The sequence below is a fragment of the Mobula hypostoma genome, chromosome 22 (genome assembly GCF_963921235.1).
Source record: "Mobula hypostoma chromosome 22, sMobHyp1.1, whole genome shotgun sequence".
NCBI classification, from domain to species: Eukaryota; Metazoa; Chordata; class Chondrichthyes; order Myliobatiformes; family Myliobatidae; genus Mobula; species Mobula hypostoma.
This window is the reverse complement of record NC_086118.1, coordinates 42,904,413-42,925,896: the sequence shown is the minus strand read 5'-3', so window position 1 is coordinate 42,925,896 and position 21,484 is coordinate 42,904,413. Positions and strand designations below refer to the sequence as shown.

The window sequence follows — 21,484 nt, the reverse complement described above, 5'->3', positions numbered from 1 at the left end:
CTAATTAACTCACTGATTTATTAAATTAGATGTTTAAAAACAGATCTATTACTAATTAAATTTTTGAGTACTGAATGTTCCCAACACTTTCTAGAATTGCCTAACAGCTACGAGAATTAAAGTCAGCAGAAGTCTTAACAGAGTTTATTATAAAGTGGACAAAGCTGAAGCAATTCAATCTCAGGATATAACATTTAATAAGAAGGGAACACACCATGACATGGGTCATATAATCTGGCACAGGAGTTGCTATTTGATTCCTGTTTGAAGGCTCCCATGAAAGAAGCTTAAAATGCAATGGAGCTTAAAGAGGCACAGTTGCCACCAAAATGGTTTGACATTTTTTTTTAGCATTTGCTTGAGCACATTAAAATGTATTTGATCCACTGTTCTTGTTCCAACAATGTATTAATACTTTGATCATTTGTGACACAATTCTGCCAAATAATACTTGACTCTACCATTTTTGAAGTGTTTAGTCTTTGGCGACAGAGTCAGTGCTGCTTTAAATAATAATACATTGCTATACAGTAGTAAATTAAGTGTTTTTATGTCAATATACAAAGAGGTTGCTTAGTTTAATCTGGTTTTCTTTTTATCTAGAGTTTGAGTTCGTGGCAAGCAAATAAATAGCACATTTAACAACCTGAATTGACCATGTATTGACCAAAACAAAAACGGTTAAGGAAGTCTAAATTTACGCAAGACACTTCAGTTTTAGACTAAATAAGTGCTTTGTGCCCAAAGCTAATTAATTAAAAGTGGTTGGGCTACATGAAGAGCCAGTTGGAACTTAAATTAGAAACCCATTAATTTGGATCTCAAAGCAAGAATAACTTGCAGATTTTGGATTCTTGAGTTCAGGTTTACAACAGAGAGATGTCTGTAAAACATGGAGTGTGGAGAACTGATGCCTGTAATTTGATATTTCTTGCTAGTGGCCATTTCACTCATTGGCAGGGTTCAGTGACTCTCTTTACCTGCTAAGAGTAATTTGAAGAAATGCATTGATTCTGCTTCACTTTCACGAAACAAAACTGGAACAGGCAAAGTTGGGGGTCTACTCAACTTTTTATAGTAAGAACTATTGGTCCCTCTCTCCACTCCAGCTCCTGTCACTGTCCTCATGTTCCCCTCCAATCCTGGCAGTGAAGGCCCACAGAGATTTCTTCAAGAATTATTCTTTGGCATAACAGCTGAGAGTCTCCCTACTCCATCATTGGATGTCCACGTTGGAGAATTTAACAGCATATAAACAATGCGGATTAGACCAGTGTCCTCACTGGTTGCATCATGGTCTCGTACTGAAATTCAAATATGCACAAAAGTCAGAAGCTGAAGAGAGTAGTGGATTTTGCCCAGTAGATATGGGCACATCCCTCCCCACCATCGGTAGCACTATAGGAGACAACATTCGTCATCAAAGAGCCCACCACTCAAGCCATTCTTGCAGCAGCCAGCAGGCAGGAGATATAGAAGCCTGAAGTTCCACACCACCAGGTCAAGAACAGCTACTTCCCTTCAGCCATTCAGTTCTTGAACCAACTAGCATAATCCTAATCACTTGGAGTTTAGCAAAACTATGATGACTTTGATCACTTTGAACGAAAGTGGACTTTTACTTTATCCTGTTTGTGTTCCTTCTTGTAAAAATTGTTTAATTTATGTTTTTCTTATAAATGCTATTTATATGATGCCATGTCCCTGTGATGCTGCTGCAAGTAAGTTTTCCTTGTCCCTGTGCGTGCATGCACTTGTGCATATGACAATAAACTCAACTTTGAACTTTTGATTTTTGCCTTTATAAGACCATTCAGTCTGGGTCACTGACATCTTCTAGATTGTAAGAGATTCTGCTGATGCTGGAAATACAAAATACACACAAAATGCTAGAGGAACTCAGCAGGTCAGGCAACATTTATGGAGAGGGACAAAAGAGTTGACGTTTCAGACTGGAACCCTTCATCTTTTAGCCTTATTTTCCTAGTTCTCAGAATCAACATATCAGCAGCATACACAGGTCACACACAAGGTTGTGTGTAGAGGTGAGCTGATTTTGCTCAGGAACATCTTCAAAATTTTGTCTTTCTTAGAGTGAGACATAAAAGTGGGAAGGACAAGCTAAAATGACATTGCAGATCTGAAGACAATGGATCCATAATGCTGAAGAAAGATTTCAAACTTGCCAGTAAGTCATTCTAATAATTCACATAATCTAATTCTTTTCTTCTTGGTCAATGTTCAAAAGCCAGAAAATGAAAGCTTTCGGTTGGTTTTTAAGGAAGGACTTTGGAAAAGGTTGAGACAAAACTAAGGGTTTCTTATGAGAAACTAGTCATTGGTTTGGGTCTTGACTCCCTGGAATATAGAATAAGAGATGATTGCAATGAAATAATATGCTTCTGAAGGAGTTTGACAGGGAAATGTTGAGATCTTTTATCTCATGGTGTATCTGGAATTTGGGGATATAATTTCCAGCATTTGGACAGAATTAATACATAGATGGGAAGGAATTCCTTCTTTTGTGGATGCATGGATCATAGGAATTCTCTACCCCAGAGAGAGGTTAGAGATTAAATCATTGGATTTATTCTAGAATGAGATAATTTTAGAATCAGAATCAGCGTCATTGACGATTGTTGTAAAATGTTGTTGTTTTGTGGCAGCAGTATAGTGTAAGAGAGAAAAGAATTACTCAATGTTATGATATAAAATATCATGCAAAAGAATAGGAGTGAGCTAGTGTTCATGAGTTCAGAATTTGATGGTGGAGGGAAGGAAGCTATTTCTAAAGCACTGTGTGTGCGTCTTCAGGCTCCTGATGTAGTAATGAGAAGAGGGCATGTCTCGGATGGTGACGGTCCTTAATGATGGATGCCACCTTCTTGAGGCACAAGTTATGGACAATTAGGATTCAAGAGTAACAGCGAAAGGGCAGGAAATTAGAGCTAAGGCTAAGATCAGGTCAGTTATGATCTTGCTGAATGCAGATCAGGCTGGAGGGGCCAAGTGGCTTACTCCTGCTCCTAGTTCTCATGTTGTTATTGAGTTGGCTGCAATAAGCAATGCAGTCTGGATTTGAGTGTCATTCTAAACCTACCTGTATGGCAGGAATAGATCAAGTATCAATTAATACATAGCCAACTGAAAGCAATTCAAACAATGCCAAGTCTTAATGTTGAATGATTAAAGCCAGAAGATCTTATGCAACAGTGCTAAGAACAATAGCCCTACACAATATGTTAATTGATTCAACAATACAGGCTGTATTGTTTATTGCAAGCACAAAGTATTGAAGGATATAGGCACAATGGAAACCTTGAGGCAACTATAATGTAAATCAAAAAGAATTGAGATAAAAAAATATTGCTATGGCTCAGTATGAAATGAAATCTGATATTTCCTTGCAGAGAAAAAAATCCACTCAAGTTTTTAAGATAATCCAAGTTTGATGAACAACATAGGCAGCCTTGTTGAAACCTAGATTTTTCACAGAGTGAATTAGCTGCTCATGAATTTTAGCCTGGACAGAAATAATACAGGGGGCGAAGAGGCTGGAGTGAATTCAGCAATTCCAATCAGAATTGACAGCCTTCACCTGCTGAAACGTCGGAGCTCAGCATGTGAATGAATGACTGCTGTCACTGTATCCCACCTCAGGACTTACTGTGGAGCGCAATATCTTGCAAGGATTCCCTGCATTACACTTGGGGATGAACTCTTTGATCCCGATTCACACTCAGCAATGTGTGACCTGAATCCCATGCATCTCAAGCACGTTGATCCTTAGTTTGAAGCAGAGTTGGAAAATTTAAAAATGGAATGCAAAAGGCAGAGAACTTTTAATTATTGAATGCATTTAAGAGGGAATAAGGAGGACATTTTAAGGAGAATGCAACTGCAGGGAGGAATGTAAAAAGTGAAACAAGGCACTCAGCCCATTCACCACTCAATCCCTACCTACCTACCGTTGCGTGTTACGTCACTCACATTTAAGGCGGCAATGAATGTTCTCCAACTCTGGCGGGTTTCAGGGCTTCCTTCATCGTGTCAGTAGCTCAGTTTACTGTCAGTCATACAAGTTCTGGGTGGAGACTCAGGAATACCATCACACTCAGATGTCGAAGGATTCTTCATTGCTGTTTCCGTAACAAGTTTGTTTGACTGGTTTAGGATTGTTAGCCCTGAGCTGAACCCCCAAACCTGGAGGACCGATGGACCACGCTTAGTCTGTCCTTTACCCTTTGACCTGTTTGGCATGGGTGACCCTACCAAGAGCCAAAACATAAAGCCTTGACTCCAGCCAACATAGCTCTCTGCATCATTGAGGCACGCAAGCCTCCAAACCCTCTAACAAGTTTGTGGTTCTCTTGGAGGGCCACTCAACAAATTTACCATTAATCCTCTTTGTCAAATCTCTCTTTACAACCCTATCTACCTGTAATGTCACTTCCAAGGAATTATGGGTCTGTATTCTCCGATCCCTTTGTTCTACTGCACTCTGCATGTCATCTAAAGCTTTGACATGCTTCTACCGGTGCACAGTGGAGAGTATATTGACTGTTTGCTTCACAGCCTTGTATGGGAACACCAATGCCCTTAAACAGAAAAACCCACAAAAGTAGTGAATACAGCCCAGTCCATCACAGGTAAAGCCCTCCCCACCATTGAGCACATTTGCAGGAAAGAAGCATCCATCATCAAGGGCCCACACCATTGGGGCCATGCTCTCCACTTACTGCTGTCAACAGGAAGGAGGTACAGGAGCCTTAAGTCTCACACCATCAGGTTCAGGAGCAAGACTGTTGAACCAGACGGGATAACTTAACTCACCCCAACATTGAACTGATTCCACAATCTATGGACTCACTCTTAAGGGCTCTACAACTTATGTTCTTTATATTTATTGCTTATTTATTTATTATTATTATTATCATTTTTCTTATTTTTTTACTTGCACTGTTTCTGTCTTTTGCACATTAGTTATTTATCTGTTTAACGTGTGGTTTTCCCATTGGTTCTGTTGCGGGTTTTTTTGTATCTACTGCGAATACCTGAAAGAAAATGAATCTCAGGGTAGTAAATGATGACACTTCAATAATAAATTTACTTTGAACTTTTGAACTTTGAAACCTTCAGTGCCCTTGGTTATTGCATACTTTTTCCCCCTAAGCAGTGGAAATTGAACTGGAAACATCAAATACATCTCCTGATGAGATAGAAACAAGGGAGGTGTTGGAGGGAAAGAGGAAAGGCACAAGGATACAGATAGTAAAACTCCTGCCTCACAGTCCCAATGATCCCAGTTCAATCCTTGCCCCAGTGCTCCCTATACATACAGTATTCTGCCTTTGACTGCCTGGGTGCTCCAATTTCCTCTCACAACTTAAAGATATGTGGAATGGTCGGTTCATCAGCCCATCATTTCCCCTAGCACGTACGTGAGAAGTGAATTGAGAAAAGTACAGGCTATAAGGAAAATTAGTGAGGGATTGGGATTAGTGAGACTGCAGATTCAGGGATCTGGAGTAATAGACAAACCACTGGAGGAACACAGTGGTCCAGGCAATATATATGGAAGGAAATTGAAATGTCTACTGTCCAGTTCTCTCCATGGATGCTACCTGACTGACAGGGTTCTTCCAGTGCTTTGTGTGTTACTGGGGAACAGACTGCTATGAACTGGCCTACGCAAAGTGGGCTAAAATGGACTCCTTCTTTCTCTTAAGAAAAACAGGCCAATTTGAAAACAACATTCTTACTGGGAAGACTCTTTTTAATTTCTTCTGGACTTCGTGAGCCAAAGGAGAAAAGCATTGGACATCTGTAGAATCCAGCTCACATGGAGAGTATTCACCTGGAAGAACTAGTGTCTCCACCAGATGACCATACTAAAGAAAATGCACATGAATCTGAACTTGCAGAAAACAGGTAGTTGAGCAGATTTTGCCAGATATTATTATTTCAGATGCTCATGCGTGTACTTAGTGAATTATTAATGCCATAACCTCACTGTGTGGGAGTATGGCTATCAGTCACTTCACACTATAGACATTATAACTATCAAACAAAATTGAACAAGTTCAGACGAGGGAAAGAGAGGACTGGATGGCTTATAACATTTTTAATGGATTGTGTAGGGTAAATTTTCTGATTTATGGGAAGTGTGTAATGGGGACATAAAATTCAATTTAACAATAAATAAATTAATCAGGGAAATAAAAAGAAATTACTCAGTAAGCCATCAGAATGTGAAACTCACTATCACAGAGAGAGATCAGGTCAAATATTTTGATGAAAATAGATCAGCATTCGAAAGAAAAATACAGAAAGGCAGAGATAAGGTAGGGAGGAGATGAGAGGACGTAAATATTAGCAGAAGGTAGTAGGGATGAGTGGCTTGCTTCTGTGATGAATAATGATATGAGTGTATTTTTACTTACACTGATCGCAATGGCTAATGGAGGTTCCAAGTGATAACATAATAACTTGAAGAGATTCGCATAATAATGTAGGTAATGTTATATTGTGCTGGAACTAAAGCACAATAAGAATTGAAATATTACGGCAGATTAGGAAAAACTGCTTTTACCAGCTAAGCAAGACGGTTCATGATCTATCTCAGCAACAGGTAGATCTTGCCACACAGTATTATTCATGGTTTCTGCTTGAGCTGACAATAAAACCAAATGCTAGGAGCAGGGTGGAGGACAAATGCAAAAGCCTACAGAGGAGGGGTGTTGCAGGCTGCTCGCTCTGTAGATCCTACTCTCTCCTTGGCATTATGGGAGGCTGCAAAGAAAAGAGCCGCCAGGACTGTCACAGAGGCTGCTGAATGAGCCACCAGATGGCTGTGGACCAAGAGGTGTGACCTGTGCACCAACGCTGCTGGGGTGCAAACCAGGGCCCAATCAACCCTGTCTGGGTCGCCTGGAAGAGAGTGTCGGATGTTCAAAGACATGAAACCTGCGATGACCCCAGGTTACACTCACTGAGAATGTGTCCCCGTGCATCCTAGGATAGATCTCAGCATCTTAAGTACTCTAACATGCCCATCTACAAAGGGATATTGCAACATAGGGACACTGTCCCATTCTCGGCAGAGGAAGATGAATTTCGCCGATTGTCGTCTGACAGGGCAGTGCTGCAGTGGAAAGACTTGAGCAACGGCAGAGTGTGCAGGGTGTGAGAGATGCAGAAGATTTTGGGCCTGGACTTTACTGTGCGATGCTCGTCAAATCCAGTCACTGTGGTCACATTTTTAAAACTGTGTTTATTTCTCACAACAATGTACTGCATGCTTTGGAGTGAAGGAGGATGAGAGGAAGCTTGATAGAGGTGTACAGATGATAAAAGGCATAGATCAAGTGGGCAGCCAATGACATTTTTTTCCAGGGCAGAAATATGAGGAGACATAATTTTATTGTGATTGGAGGAAAGTATAGGGGGAACATCAGAGGTAAGTTTTTTTTTAACACAGAGAGTGGTGGGTGCATGGAACACCCTGCCAGAGTTGGTGATAGAGGCAGATATGTTAGGAACATTTAAGAAATACTTAAATAGGCACATGGATGATTGAAAAATGGAGGGCTATGTAAGAGAGAAGGATTAGATTGATCTTAGAGTAGGTTAAAAGATTGCACAACATTGTGGGCTGAAAAGCCTGTTCTATGATTATGAAATGACATTTGAATCAATATGGTAAACAATGGTTCCATGCTCAGCTGAAAGCTAGTGTAGAGGTGTGAATAGTATTCAGAACAGCAGCAAGAAGCATTTCCTTTATTTAATGAATGACTGAATATGAAAGGAAGGGAGGTTGGTTTTAGTTGTGTTGAAAAATCCCAGTAGGAACTTTGGGGCTAGATATATTGGCATTGCAGATCTAACAGTGCCGGTTAGTCAGAATGATACCAATGCATAAAAGCCAAAATTATGATAAAAGGCCACATACTTTTGGTTTGCATTCTGTTGGGATTATAAATCAGTGGTTGTGTCACACTAAATCAACAATAAGGTTACTTGACGTTGTCAGCAAAAAAGTGCAAGGTCTGTATCTGGAAAAGCAATGGAATCGAAGGAAGGATTCGACAACCCAGATTCTGGAAATACAAACGGGGGGGGGGGGGAGGGGCGGGAGAGATTAAAGAGCGAAATCAGACAGACCATGAACTGTGGTGGAAATCTGAAATTCACACCCACGTTCAATCAAAAGACTCAGAACTCTGCTTCAAGTGACATTTTCAGGACTTGAATCAGCATATTAATTGTTAAAATCAAACAAGGGCATCAAGTGATTAGGATCAAAGCAGAGTACATACAGTTAGGTCACAGATAGCATGATGAAACAGATCCTTGGGTTGAATGGACTCCTAGTTTCTGTTTTCTCACTATATAGTATTGCAGAAAGCCTGCACATGAAGGAATCAGTTCTGGAGTGCTAATATCACAGCCAAAACTAAATCCCTCTGTGTATTTAAAATTACCCCCTGCATAAAGTACAAACAATTGCAAGAGCGGCCTTGGACTATAAGAGAACAATTGTACTACATCCAGTTTTCAGTCTGCTTGAACGAGCGGCTTTCATGATAGTATGTATGTATTTCATGTGAAGAAAATCTCTTACATCTTTTTATGGCTTTTTTCTTCAAAGACTTCTGAAATGATCACAGCGAAATAATAGTGAGGCATTAGCAATTTGTCCTAAAGGATTTGAGAGAATAATCACACTTGACGAGTCCCAGGACACGAAGGTTAAAAAAAAAGAAATACAGATGTTGGAAAAATGTAACAAAAGCAAAAGATACTGGAGACCCACAATTGATCAGGTAGCATCAGTGAAATGGGAAGAATACACTCAGTGTCCAGTTCGATGGGTACCTCCTGTACCCTAATAAAATGACAACTGGGTGTATGCCTGTGGTCTTCTGCTGCTGTAGCCCATCCACTTCAAGGTTCAACATATTGTGCGTTCAGATATGCTCTTCTGCACACCACTGTGGTAACGCGTAGTTATTTGAGTTACTGTCGCCTTCCTGTCAGCTTGAACCAGTCTGGCCATTCTCCTCTGATTAACAAGGCATTTTCACCCACAGAACTGCTGCTCACTGAATGATTTTGTTTTTTGTTTTTTGTTTTTTCTACTATTCTTGTGTGTGAAAACCCCAGGAGATTTGCAGTTCCTGAGATACACAAACCACCCCGTATGCCAGTAACAATCACTCCATGGTCAAAGTCATTTAGATCACATTTCTTCCCCATTCTGATGTCTGGTCTGAACAACAACAGAACCTCTTGACCATGTCTGCATGCTTTTATGCATTGAGTTGCTGCCACATGATTGGCTGATTAGTCATTTTCATTGATGAGCTGGAACACAGGTGTACCTAACAAAGTGGCTACTGAGTATAAGTTAATATTTCAAATGTGGATGTTATCTGCAAAGCTTGTATGTGAAGACAGCAGATGTATAAAGTTGTTTCTATTATAAAGGTGCATTCCAAAAACCTTGTTTTGATCCTAATGATATACTTGTCTGCCCTTTATTTTTTCAGCACCCATGATATTAATTTGTGCCTTTGCCAAAACTGTCTGATCTGCAGATGGCTTGAGCATAACCGTTCTCATTTCAGAGGACTGAAAATTCAGCTCTGTTGAGTAAAGACATTCATGTATTAAAGTATTCATGCATTTTAAAATAAATGAATGACTCTTAAAAAGGAAGGAAAGTCCAGCCCGACAGAATTTTGGTTCCGTTTCAGCTCATTTGGTGGGTTTCCCATAAACAAAAAATTGAATAAATATCCACATTTTAATGAATATTGTCAAAATATTTGGACAATTTCTCTGTTCTTGAAGTGGATTTACCACTCATTTTGCATACAAGAGATTCAGCAGATGCTGGAAATCTGGCTCCCCCCACCCTTCCCTTTTCAGTCCTGATGAAAAGTCTCGGCTCAAAACGCTGACTGTGCATTTCCCTCCGTAGATGCTGTGTCATTTACTGAGTTCCTCCAGCATTTTGTGCATTTTTTACAATCAATTATTTTTTTCTTGCAACATTACTTTGACATCAACAGTAAAGTAAGCCCAAGACTGCCACTGGCAGATGCAAGTCGAACTTGATTGGGCAGATAATTACAAATGCCCACCAGCGGTTTAGATCCCTTTAAGTCATTTAGGTCAAGGAAAGCTGTTGGTGTTATGGTCAAGAACAAAAGTACACACTATAGATTAGAGATTATTCTTACATGGGGGCATGTGGGGTGCCTAGGGAGGGGTAGCACCTCTGGTGAAGGGGCTTGTCATGTCCAATCTTGTTGTGGTCCATTCTGCCGCAGCTCACTCAGCTTTGGTCCCCACTGGACACTCAGCTCTCTCCTATGGCTCCAAGTAGCTGCTTGCACGCGACAGTGGCCACACCCAGTCCACTGCTTCGACAAGCGGGCTAAACCAGGTGAGGATAACTAGAGGCCTCATACTCCTGTGAGATAAGGACATGCCTATCCCAGCAGGCAAAGTCAGCTCCAGCAGACTAGGTGGGTGAAATCTACAGTGAGATCCAACGGCCAGGAAGGCAGTACTACAATGCTCCGGGGAGAGCAACGGTCATGACAGGGCACAGAAGATGTCCTGGTCATCCACTGCAACCAAGGAAGACCCCAGTTTGTGACGTTTGTTCATACCACTGGACCCAGACTTCTGAGGCCAAGAGAGCAGAACTATCCCAATTGCAACAGCTTTTCTACTTTAAAAACTCTCACGCACAAGTCTCCTGTCATCATTGGACATGGTGGACAACCACCATTCTTACATGATATAAGTGGGGTGTAAGAAATTACTTTTTCACTCAGAAGTGGATTTCTACCTGTAGGGCAGGTGAAGATAGAATCAATCCGAGCTTCCAAAAGGAAACTGAATAGATACTAAAAAGAGAATAATTGGCCACTGGAACCTATGGGGGAATGGGACCGACATGCCTCCTTTGTTAGTTGATGAGTTGGATGCGTTCATTTCATGTAGTAGCACTTTACATATGATTTCACAATATGAAATATTGCAATACTTAGATTTAATGCATTCTAGTCCTGTATAGGGTAGTGAATTTTTATAACTTTTATTTTTATAAAAATGAAGAAAAACTTTACTCCTATTTTCTGGCAAGTTAAGTTGAATAGGCTGGAATCCCCTCCCACTGAGGAAAGAAAAAGGAACCCCGTGAAGTATTTGGAACAAAGCTAAAACTCACTTGAGGTACATTTAACAAAGCACTATGATCTAATGTGGAAAATTGGGAGTGGACAGCAATTGGTTCCAGCTCTCCCAAAGCTTGTAGGAAACCGCCATGGGAAAGCTATGGGCATTGGGCATGGAAGCAGAGGCCAGTGGCAATGTAGTAAGCCCAATGTATAAGATCACACAAAACCCATGAGGGAAAAAAAAACTTGATTCTGTTAAGACACCAATTCACGTTGTTGTTACAGTCAGAATCTACCTGTTAAACTGAATAATTTCAGGCTCTTCAACCACAATTCTCACTATTCCAACTACTCAAGGTCATTTGGGGGTCACACAGAGTGGTCAATGTGGGGGGGAGGGGTCGAGATTAAAACAGAATTGGGTAATAACCCTTTACTTCCTCGGTCCAGTCAGATTAAAATGAACAATGAAAAAGTGTGCCTGCCCATGAGATTTTCAATACTGTTTATTGAAGCAGATTGCTGTTTAGAGGAAACAGAAGCATCACAATAATAATCACACAGTCAATTTAATCAGAATAATGTTCTTCCAAACTATGTGATTTACTCGGTAAGAATGTGCCACAGTATGGATTTGTATTAAGATAACACCGGGTAGTGGTCATATGTTTACACCCAAGAAGAATGTGAAGGAAGCAGCTGGGATCGGATGACAATCCCCCAGCCGGTCAATTAAAAGGCCGAGGAGCCAAACACATTGAAACAAACTAGGAAACAAGTTCAAGTCCAAGTTTATTGTCTCTTAAGCATATACATGTATACCGCTAAAGGAAACAAGGTTCATTGGGACCAAGGTGCACAACACACTTCATATACCTCACACACAGCACATCTTCTCCGTGGATTGTCACCTTGTCGTGGTGGAGACGCTTGTGTGGTCCTGTGATCCTGAGGGCGATGCCGCTGGAGCTATGCTCCTGGTAGGGTCACCCATGGCAGTAAGGTCAAGAGTGAGGTCACTGACAAGGAACAATCCAGCCAAGACCTCATCGGTGGAACAGGCGGATGAAGTTACTTCGAACTCAATGACTGTGAAGGCGGATGAAGGCTGCAACAAATCCATCAGCTCCAATCGTCGTGGTTTCCATGCCACTGGAATCAGGTGGTTGATTTGTGAAGTATCGTGTGCTTCTTGGAGTGCAACATCAAGTATCACGTTAAACAAATACACGCACAGGCGTCTTCACTCTGTGGGCCACTTCAGAATGAAGACCATCATCCTCGACCTTGAGGGATAGCCACGACGACGACACAGCACATAAAGTAATATTATCTCAAATAGCAGCTAGTGCATATCACAAGACCTGGTTATGTGACCACTGACACCAGGCAGACAATCTCTGAAGAGTATTGATAATAGGTGGGGTCACCCATCTTGTAAAGACGCTGCCCTGAAGAAGGCAATGGCAAACAATTTTGTAGAGACCATGATCACCTATGTCATGACACAGCATATAAGGATGATGATGACCTCAAATAAATAAATAATGAAACATATTCTAGAAAATTGACATTTAGCATAAGGTGCATTTATGACAAAAGTTAAAAAGTAAACAGTATAACACTACTGGCACTTCATAAGTGATGAGACCTGGGTGTTGCGAGGGACTTCAGTAGTTTCACGGCCAGTGGAAGAAGCTGTTTCCTCTGCTAACAGTCCTAAAAGTTGTAATTTTGTATTAAAAAAAAGCTCAGCTTTTAATTCACTTTTTAAACACTATGAAAATAATGAAGGATATGTTTTTCGAGCTGGAAAACCAGAAACAAAGCAGTTTAACAAATTAAAATTCTTTATATTTTAAATAATTTATGTGATAATTACAATTCAACCTGTACTCACAGGACTTTAGGAGAATGAGGGGGGATATTGAAAGGCTTAGATAGAGTGGTCACAGAGAAAATGTTTCCTATAGTGAGGAAGTCTAGGACCAGTGGACACAGACTCAAAATAGAAGGATATCTTTTTAGAACAGACATGAGGAAAAGTTCTTTAGCCAGAGAATGAATCTATGGGATTCAATGCTATATACAGCTGTGGAGGTGAAGCCATTGGGTATATTCAAAGCAGAGGTTGTTAAGTTCTTGATTAGTAAGGGTGTCAAAGATTCCAGGGAAAAAGCAGGAGAATCATTCAATGGTGAAGCAGACTCGATGAGCCAAATGGCCTAATTCTGCTCTTATGCCTTATAGTCATATGGTCTTATTTGTACATAAAATGAGGTCGTTTTAAGGCAATATTTTTTACGATGCAGCAATTATGGAATACAGTGGATTCCGGTTACTTGGGACACATCATGACCAGTGCATTTTGGCCCAATTAAGTGGCTGCCTCAATTAGCAGAAGTTGCATGGAAATAGTTAAAAAGGTATAAAAAGTGACAGTTTACCATCTGAGTAACAAATTATGTATTTAAATGAAATACAGAACAAGCTTGAACACTACCAATGCAGTACTATAAAACTGTATTATTTCCTAATAGTTATTGACAGATAAAATTGAGAGCATGGTATTGTGTTCTTTCATTGACTGTAAATGAACAAAATCAGTGCAGATATCTGGTGTAGATAATAGATTGCCCTCACAGAATGCTTTTGATGATTTCATCCTCCAAATCTTCATTTTCATTGTAACATTCAAGATGTTTGTTGAAACCTTCAGATTCTCCATAGTTCCTAAATTGTTGAAGTAGTGAAATATTTTCAATCCCAGCTGTTTCCAGCACCTCCCTGAATGTTTGAAATTGCAGTGAGCAAAACAGTTCTGAAATGTCTTACTGCTTATTTCTCGCCAACAATCAGTGACAAAAATCACTGATTTTTGAACACAAACACACACAACTGACACTATTTAAAAACTGGTCGCTCTAAGCACTGCATAGTGTCTAATGGCCACACACATGCACATGAATGGCACTAGCTAGAAACTGTTTGGCAACAGTCTCCTGTCCCAATTAACCGACATAGTGCCCCAAATAAGTGAATGGAATCCCGGCTTTTTTCTCGATTAGTCTTTGTTCTTTAAGCATTGTCCCAAATAAGTGGCTATCCCAATAAATGATGGCCTAATTAACTGGAATCCACTGTAGAATGCCAAAAAAATTATGGAATTAATTTTAAGTTTTCTGGACTTTATTTTTGAAATTGAACAAGTTCAGTCATTGCTTAGATCCATATCAACTACAGTGACTTGCTTTGATTGTAGCAGAGGAGACATCAAGCAGCAATGCTCATGGATGAAATCTAAATCTCTCACAATAATTTTAAGATTTCAATTGAAATTACATTTGCTTAGAAAGTCTGAATTTGCTGTCAGTTCAATCGATTACAGCAAACACAAATAATTACACTACAATTACCACTACAGAATGTACTAATGTAATACGTTTAAGTGGGTCTTATTACCCTCAATCTAAGGCCACTGGTACCCATTAAAAATAAATAAAATAAATGCAGTAAGATAATGCAAAAATGTTTTTTTCATTATTTCAATGCACAAGCAAAGAAAATTAAACCTCTGAGGAGAAGGAGCCCAGATGATGCTTTAAACATGACGAGGCAAAATCCTTGAGAATTGTGGATATGCCAGAGAATAGCATCCCTCCCAATCAGAAATGTTATCTTGTAGGGTAGAAATTATCTCCAGTTGCAAATTCTGTTTTTCAAAGTTATGAAAAGTCTAGATGATTAGATGAAATGCATTCTTTTCCCATAGGGTTGCAACAAGTTAAGATGAGGCAATACATGTTACTGCGTGTTATTGAGATGTGATTTTGTGGATAAGCCTTTGTATTAAAATTGTTTGAGCACATCTCCCAATAGTGAGCCAAACTGTGTTTCAGTTATACATTGGACAAGCATATGACTTGCAATTTGAAATTCTTCTTACTGGTTGATGGTTACCTGAGCTGACAAATAATCAGGCTTGATAATCCCATTGAAAAATTGTCAGCTCAGCTCATGTAATCCTGAAGTTGTATATTTACCTTTGATCTAAATTTCATCACTGCTGTTCTCGAAAATGCTTGCTACTTTGGAGATCAGAGTAGAAGATCACAAGGATCCCCAACTAATTGGGTTGAAAGTTGGATGTCGCCCTACTTTTGCTAGGGGGATGTTAGACACTTGTAGGGAAGTCGTGCTCCAACCATACAAGGTATTACTGAGACCACACAGGGAGTATTCTGTATAGTTTTGATCCCATCTTCGGTTGGTGGCTATTCATTGTATCCGACGATGGCAGGAAACCCACACGGGAGAGTTTTTAAATGGAAAAGACTTTGCCCTAGGCAGCTCCGCTCTCTCGACCTTGGAACTCCATGCCCTGTGGTGCAAACGTGTATCACAAACTGGGGTCTTCCTTGGATGCAGTAGATGTCCATGACTTCTTCCGTGCCTTGTCATGCTCTTTCTTCTCCACGGAGTGCCTTCCTGGCCATTGTATTTCACTGTAGAGCTCATTCCCTAAGTTCACTGGAACTGACTTTGCATGCTAGAATAGGCATGTCCCTATTTCACTAGGTATAAGGCCTGCCAGCTACCCTCACCTGTTTTAGTTCACCTGTTGAAGCAGTGGACCGGGGTGTGGCCACTGTCACATGCATACCGCTATTTGGAGCCACAGTAAGAGCTGAAAGTACAGTGGGGACCAAAGGTGAGTGAGCTGCCCCAAATTGAACATGATAAGCCCCTTCACTACAGGTGCTACTGGTCCCTGGACACTCCATACACCCCGTTCACCTTATTTAAGGACTATATAATTTGCACTGGAAGTTCAAAGAAGGTTCATAAAGTTAATTCCAAGGATAAAGGGGTTATTTTATTTAGGATACTTAACAGAGCGAACCATAGTTATTGGATTTTAAGTGGATGAGAGATGATTATGTTGAGATATGTATGAGTCTGAGTGAGTTTGACAGTAAGATCTGAAGAAAACACCACTTCTTGATGGACAACCTGAAACTAGAGTTCATAGTTATCAAATGAACATTTCTCATTTAAAATGGGGATGAGAAAGAATTTGTCTTGTTTCTCTGCTGAGACTCTTAGGAATACTCTGTCACTAAGGGCTACAATATATTTATTGCTGAGACAGGCAAAGGGGTGGACCATGGGAAGGCCATGGGGAACAGGTAGTAAAGTGGAACTGAGTCCAAAATCATATCAGCTATAATCTTATTGAATAGCAGAGCAGGCACAAGGAGCTGGACGCCCTATTCTTGCTCCTAATTCTTATGTCCTTAAAATTTTATTTTAATAAGAGAAGGACTATTCTGTTATGTTTGTAGTTTCTAAAATCTGCTAACAATCAGTGGTCTGAGCCATTGCAAGACACTTGAATTTCCTTGGTGAAGTTCTGTTCTCTTAAACAAATGTTTTCCCATTCTGGGTGCTTTGCCTTTCTTGCTCCAGTTACCATCTCCTGCTGAGTGTTGCTCTCCATCGCTGAACAAATTGATATCAGTGATGGACAAGCTCAAGGCTGCAAGGTCACTGGCTTTCCAATTATTCCGGGAATCAGAAATTGATTTGATTCAGAAGTAATGGAGTTGGTTTTTGCGATATATCTTTTCCCTAACTAAGATAAGCCGTATGAGCCAAGACCAGAACTCAAACCGGGAGCCTTGCTATTTGTCATAAAAGTCAGCGATAATAAACCTGATTCTGATTCTTTGTTTCTTCATGTCTGTATCAAATGAGTAACTGGGAAAATCTATATGGCCTTAATCAGTATGTTTAGAATTCATTAAGTTGACTTTTTTTGTAATTTTAATCATAACTACTTTATTTTCCAGCAATCAACTATACTATATGTGTATATTGGTGAAGTATTTGATCACTGAGGATATAAAGGAGGAGCTAACTGTTGTACAAACAAGAAATGTGTGCTGGCCTTCCTCCTAGTCAACAACCAGGAGTAAGATCTCTATTAATTGTTACCTACCCTATAATCCATTTAAATTAAAGCAATATTTACTCCTGATATCATAAAATCTGAGGTGTGTGGTGAGTCCAGGGAAGGGTAGCATCTTTAATGAAGGGGCTTGCTGTGTCCATTCTGGGGAAGCTCACTCACCTTTGGTCCCCACTGGACACTCGGCTGTCACCTGTGGCTCCGAGTAGCTGTTTGCATGTGACAGCAGCCACGCCCCGGTGCACCGCTTCGACGGGCGGGATAAACCAGGTGAGGGTGGCCAGCGGCCTCATACCCCGGTGAGGTAGGACATGTCTGTCCTAACATGCAAAGTCAGCGTGGGAGGGTGAGATCTACAGTGAGATTCAATGGCCAGGTAAGGCAGTACTGCAACGTTCCATGGAGGGCAAAGGGCACAACAAGCACGGATGACATCGTGGTCATCCACTGCAACCAAGAAAGGTCCCAGGTTGTGACGTTTGTTTGTACCACTGGACCCAGAATTCTGAGGTTGAGAGAGCAGAACTGACCCAAACTCTCCCTCATGGGTTGGCTGTCATTGTTGGACAGGATGGTCAGCCACCATACTATCGAATCTACTAACTCGGCAGATATCATGCCAGGGTTGGAATTTCAAATACTGTATATCCCAGTACCATATCATTTCCCTCGTCTTTTGAAGGAAATCCTAATTCTGCTTTCTGTGCCCTGCTATATTTTTTTAAAAATCATGTGACAAGTAGGATTAACCAAGCTCCAATCTCCAATATAATTTTGTTGCATTATTCCATCATGGGCACTAATTTCTGTGTGTTTCCTTTGCAAGTTTCCTGTATCATGCAATTAAGCACCCATTAAAAACACCTCATACCCATATCATCAGGGTCGCAGTCTCACATTGGAACACTTCTTATATTAAACTCAGGGTGGCTGCATGTTCTGGCAGAAAATAATTAGGTTTATTTTATAGTATTGGCCCTTCATCCAGACAGCTGCCTTGCCAAGTGCATGCTGCAACAAGTTAACTAGACCACATGAAAAGGGAGTCTTCAAAAAAAAAACTAAATGCACTAATGACAGATCGCACAGTAAACTGCAGAATTGTATGGTTAGCTCCTGCATTTGTACAAAATAAATCTTTTGAAGTTCATCTGGCTCACATTACAACTGTTTCAAACAATTAGCAAAGTAAAACTTTAAACCATGTGATATAACTGGTATTTACATGTTAATTGAAGTCTTCCTGTACAGCAATAATACAATAATGAGTGGGAGTTAGGTTAAATAATGTTTAAGAGGAAACAAAACTGTGTATTTAACCATTTGTTAACTAAACTTTGCTGACGTACATCAATAGCTCAAATGACCTGACAATGAACATCCTTCCTTGTATATTAGACAGCAGAGCAAGCTTGCTCTCCTCCTTGAACTACTGCTATTGTAAGGGAGCACTAACGCAAAATCTGATTTGTGTGCATATGTTTGAGAATGTTTGGGACTGCTAAGAGTATCATCGAGGTCTCTCAGAACCAGAATCAGGTTTATGTTGTGAAATTTGTTAACTTTGTGGCAGCGTAGAATGCAATACATGATAATATTAAAAAAAACTGTGAATTACAGAATATATATCTAAAATAGTACATATTTATATACCATTATATATAATTGCATTAACAAGCAGGTGTATAGGTGTACCTAATAAACTGGCCACTGAATGTATGTCTTCAAACTCAGATATGAACATGACATCACCAAGCTACTCTCACAGATCTCTGCTGTATTAATGTACAGGCACTATAAAAATATTCTCTATGGCAAAAGCCCAAGTTTTAATTTGATTTTAATTTCTCTCATTAAGTTTTATTATATGTATATATACATAGTGCTCCTTACAGGAGACTGTGATAGTGTACAGTCCATTTCATACGCTTTCTGTATGATTTGAAATATTATTTGTCACATGACTTTCAAAATCTCCCATTTTACACTGGATTCTGTTTACTAATCAACCAGTAGATCTCAGATGTTAATCTTCTTACAAAGTGCTCCTTTATATTCTACACCATAGTTTATTGTATCTCCTGGAATACCAAGTCATAATGGGAAGTGTGACCTGACTTTGGACTCTGGGTGCAGAAGCAGTATCTTGTCATTAGTATGCATTTCACATCATATTAACGACGCTATATTTGTTCTCAAGCCTGATCTACATCAGTACTTAAGCTAGCATTCAGTTAATGACACCACTATTTTCTCAAGTCACGTTAATGCAAAGTCTCCACATTTCAGACTTCTTAAAGACACAGTACAAATTTCTTGGTGTGCCTTTTCTTTGGAGGTCTGCAGCTAAAAGGCATGTGCAGTTTTGCAAACATGTACCTGTTCATCAAGTTCTTTCCTTTTTCCATACAGGTGTTGCAAAGGCATTGCTCAAGTTGGAGAAACACTCTGCACAATCTCAGGCTTGTTCATCTACCAGTTCTTTAAATTATCCATTTTTTTCCCCAAAAGTGTTATTACATTTTTGTAACTGTTGTGCAAGCTGTTAAAACGCTGTTGTGAACAATTTAGAATCGTGCCTTACCAAGATTATTTCTGCCTGACAATACCAAAGTATGGATAATGTGCACATGACACAAAAATAAACTGAGACAGATGCAGTTACTTGTTTCCCTTGTTGTTGGTTTTTGGAACGACTCTGGATGGATTCTCACAGCTTTCAGACACATTCACCCTTGGGTTGCCTCCCCTCCAGCACATCCTCGGGTGTTATCGCAAACAACGCATTTCACTGCATGTTTCGATGTACGTGTGGTAAATGAATATGAAGCTGAATCTGAACATTTAGTGAGGGTTTGAGGGGATTCGTAGAATGAAGAGAATGGAAAGAAAACTCTGGAAATCACCAATTTTTCTACTGAAAATTACATATCGTATATTTGATAATCGTTCACGAGGAGTTCTGCAGATGCAGAAAATTCAAGCAATACACATCAAAGTTGCTGGTGAACGCAGCAGGCCAGGCAGCATCTCTAGGAAGCAGGTACAGTCGACGTTTCAGGCCGAGACCCTTCGTCAGGACTAACTGAAAGAAGAGCTAATAAGAGATTTGAAAGTGGGAGGGGGAGGGGGAGATCCAAAATGATAGGAGAAGACAGGAGCGGGAGGGATGGAGCCAAGAGCTGGACAGGTGTTTGGCAAAAGGGATATGAGAGGATCATGAGACAGGAGGCCCAGGGAGAAAGACGGGGGGGGGGGGCGAGGAACCCAGAGGATGGGCAAGGGGTATAGTGAAAGGGACAGATGGAGAAAAAGGAGAGAGAGAGAAAGAATGTGTGTATATAAATAAATAACGGATGGGATACGAGGGGGAGGTGGGGCATTAACGGAAGTTTGAGAAGTCAATGTTCATGCCATCAGGTTGGAGGCAACCCAGACGGAATATAAGGTGCTGTTCCTCCAACCTGAGTGTGGCTTCATCTTTACAGTAGAGGAGGCCATGGATAGACATATCAGAATGGGAATGGGACGTGGAATTAAAATGTGTGGCCACTGGGAGATCCTGCTTTCTCTGGCAGACAGAGCGTAGGTGTTCAGCAAAACAATTTCCCAGTCTGTGTTGGGTCTTGCCAATATATAGAAGGCCACATCGGGAGCACCGGACGCAGTATATTACCCCAGCCGACTCACAGGTGAAGTGTCGCCTCACCTGGAAGGACTGTCTGGGGCCCTGAATGGTGGTGAGGGAGGAAGTGTAAGGGCAAGTGGAGCACTTGTTCCTCTTACAAGGATAAGTGCCAGGAGGGAGATCAGTGGGAAGGGATGGGGGGGAACGAATGGACAAGGGAGTGGCGTAGGGAGCAATCCCTGTGGAAAGCGGGGGGGAGGTAGGGAAAGATGTGCTTAGTGGTGGGATCCCGTTGGAGGTGGCGGAAGTTACGGAGAATAATATGTTGGACCCGGAGGCTGGTGGGGTGCTAGGTGAGGACAAGGGGAACACTATTCCTAGTGGGGTGGCCGGAGGATGGAGTGAAAGCAGATGTGTGTGAAATGGGGGAGATGTGTTTGAAAGCAGTTGATGGTGGAGGAAGGGAAGCCCCTTTCTTTAAAAAAGGAGGACATCTCCCTTGTCCTGGAATGAAAAGCCTCATCCTGAGAGCAGATGCGGCGGAGACGGAGGAATTGCGAGAAGGGGATGGCATTTTTGTAAGAGACAGGTTGAGAAGAGGAATAGTCCAGATAGGTGTGAGAGTCAGTAGGCTTATAGTAGACATCAGTAGATAAGCTGTCTCCAGAGATAGAGACAGAAAGATCT

The 21,484-nt window shown here is 40.7% G+C and overlaps 1 long non-coding RNA gene across 1 annotated transcript; it reads left to right on the top strand.

Annotated features, from left to right (window-relative positions):
• Positions 1-251: 251 nt before the first annotated feature.
• Positions 252-19,607, top strand: LOC134336535 (uncharacterized). Its single transcript, XR_010015820.1, has 4 exons — positions 252-332; positions 2,094-2,188; positions 17,051-17,172; positions 19,582-19,607. It is a non-coding gene; the product is annotated as an uncharacterized LOC134336535 (long non-coding RNA).
• Positions 19,608-21,484: the final 1,877 nt, after the last annotated feature.